This window comes from Ochotona princeps, chromosome 3 (genome assembly GCF_030435755.1).
Source record: "Ochotona princeps isolate mOchPri1 chromosome 3, mOchPri1.hap1, whole genome shotgun sequence".
NCBI lineage: Eukaryota > Metazoa > Chordata > Mammalia > Lagomorpha > Ochotonidae > Ochotona > Ochotona princeps.
Window position 1 is genome coordinate 50,689,234 of NC_080834.1, and position 3,014 is coordinate 50,692,247.

The 3,014-nt window shown below is 36.5% G+C and overlaps 1 pseudogene; it reads left to right on the plus strand.

Moving 5' to 3' along the window:
* Positions 1-573: 573 nt before the first annotated feature.
* Positions 574-650, plus strand: LOC118758894 (U2 spliceosomal RNA; annotated as a pseudogene).
* Positions 651-3,014: the final 2,364 nt, after the last annotated feature.

Consider the following 3,014-nt stretch of genomic DNA (forward strand, 5'->3'; position numbering starts at 1 on the left):
TGTTTGTATATAACAAGATATTGAAGGGATGGGACCTAATTCTACAAAGTTCATTTTTGACTCATCTATAACTTAGTTGGACTATAATTTTATGCAATACTATTAGAAAACCTGTATTTTTAAAAAAGATTTTATTTTTATTGAAAAGTTAGATATACAGAGGGGAGGAGAGACAGAGGGGAAGATCTTCCATCAAAAGATTCACTCCCCAAATGGCCACAATGGCCGGAGCTGAGCTGATCCAAAGCCAGGAGCCAGGAGCTTCTTTCGGGTCTCCCACGTGGGTGCAGGGTCCAAAGGTTTTGGCCCATCCTCTAATGGTTTCCCACGATGGGGAGTGGAACAGTTGGTACAGGAACTGGCACCCACAGTAGATTCTGGTGCATGCAAGATGAAGATTTAGCCACTAGCATATCACATGGGGCCCAACATCTGCATTTTGACTGCTACCCATTTTAAGATTTCAGATCTAAAAATTTTCACTCTAAACTTCTGAAATTTTGTAGCATTTTTGATGTTAGATTTTTGAATTATGAACACTCAACCTGCGAAATATGCTTCTAAAATTAGGCTATTGCTTCTCGGCCTTTTGGCTAAGATCAAGTGTAGTATCTAAAATTAGGCTAAAGTACATTACAAAATTATCCTTAACTAGAATGAAGAGCTAGTTTTTACTTTCGGTAAAACAAAACTATCTAAGACCTAAGATTTTTACTTTAGGAAAGGAATATAAGCAATGGTTATTTGGAAATATTAGAAGTTTATAATATAATGAACCAGCAAAAATGCTTTTTTTCTTTCTTAGTAAGTTCTCAAGGCTAATGGGGTATGTCTGTAGTTTTCAGCTTTGATGAGATATTCCCATAGTAAATTACCAGAGTGGTAATTTGAGGGTTCAGATATGATGATGGACCAGATGGTTACAGAAGATATGTTGGAACACCTATCTCTGAGAGGACTTTGGTTCAGTAAGAATGTGTTGTTTTTTTCCAAATAATTTAGGCTAATTAAGGTACCCTGAATAAATACATTTTTGCCAAACATAATTTGTATTTTTATCATCCTCAAGTTTTATGTTTGGATTCAAAGAATCTAAACATATTTTAAAAATCAAGAATTACAATTAAAATCTGTAATGGCACACAGACTAATTTAACCCAACATGTGATGCAATGTAGCACACAGACTAATTTAACTGAATATATTATGTAGTGTGACAAAAGTGGAAATGTAAAAAAAAAAATACTTCTGTAATCAATTAGCTTGTCAATTAACACATATATAACAGTTTCAAGTTTAAGAAATTCAAAACGGGCTCAGCGACGTGGCCTAGCAGCTAAAGTCCACGCCTTGAAAGCCCCAGGATCCCATATAGGCGCCGGTTCTAATCCCGGCAACTCCACTTCCCATCCAGCTCCCTGCTTGTGGCCTGGGAAAGCAGTCCAGGTCGGCCCAATGCATTGGGACCCTGCACCCGCATGGGAGACCCGGAAGAGGTTCCAGGTTCCCGGCATCGGATCTGCGTGCATCAGCCCGTTGCGGCTCACTTGGGGAGTGAATCATCAGACAGAAGATCTTCCTCTCTGTCTCTCCTCCTCTGTGTATATCTGGCTGTAATAAAATGAATAAATCTTTAAAAAAAAAAGAAATTCAAAACTAGGAGACACAATCTATTTTAAAGGAGCCCATATTGGACAACTACATTATTTCATATACATGAGAGTGCACAATAAAATCCACTGATTATGAGCTGAATAACTGATGATGACAAAAATTTGTGTAAAGTTTTGGGAACTAGTTGGGGAAATGTTTATGCTGGAAATGAGCAATTAATGGGCATATACATACTAGACTGAAGATGGTCAGGTAGAAGTCTCAGTACAAGTTATTTCAGGAAACGGGAGAAGCAAGAAAGATGAGAAGAGAATAAAAGCCAAATATAATGCATCTATGTGGAGGGAGGACAACTCACCAAACTACAAAGTAAACTGAAGATGTTACAAAAGCACATTTGGCTTGAAAGGGTGGGACCAGTTTATGGAGATTCTTAAAAATCTGGCAGTAAATTTAGATGTAATGCTTCGGGGCATAAGAAAGATGAATTCTGATGGAGTCAAAGAGAATGGCTTGATTGATTCACTATTTAGGAAAGATTAGTTTGGCAGCAACCTTCACTATAAGTGCTGTAATACAGTTTGGCTCCACTTGAGTTACTTTGCTAGTAATATTTGGATTCAAACTCCAGCCTTCAAGGAAAGTGGTCATATATAACTTCACTCTACAATGGTTAAACTTTTTGCATGGCATCTATGTCAATAAAAATGAGGAAGAAAGCAAGGCAATAAATTAGACATCTTCTGGTGAGTACCCAATAAATAAAAATTCCAAATGTATCTTTTATACATCTTATACTACTCTCTGATAAAAGGAAAAATATTGCTTAAGAGAAAGGAATAATTACAATTCTTCCTTTATTGTTGTAACCTTGACTAAGAAAGATAACAAATGTGTCCTGGATTGTATAAGACTATAGTAAATATATATAATTCCACAAAAAGAGACAATAATAATATATACTACTGTCAATGAGTTATCTATTATTTGTCAAGCATAATGCCACATTTTGTCACTTTGTTTAGATAACATTTCTACAAAGAAGGAATCATGAACCTCATTATCTGAGATTTACGGGTCTAGAAGAAATTCCCTCACACTGTGTATTGGAATGTGGAACCAAGTCTGTCTGTTTCCAAAGCTTGAACTCTGAATTATCCTATCTGACTTACTCTCCTGATCACACTTCTTGAAACATCAAAATAATTCCTGTCCCTGCTTCATCGCCATAAAACTAAATATGAAAGATAGAGGCCACTGCAAACTACACCCAAATTATACTATGCCTAAATGCTAGTGGACTACTACAGCAGTGATCATGAAGGTGTGAGTACTGATAGCAGGATCTGGCAAAAGAGTCAAATGGCAGAGATCCAATTCACAATTTCAAATTCCTTCCA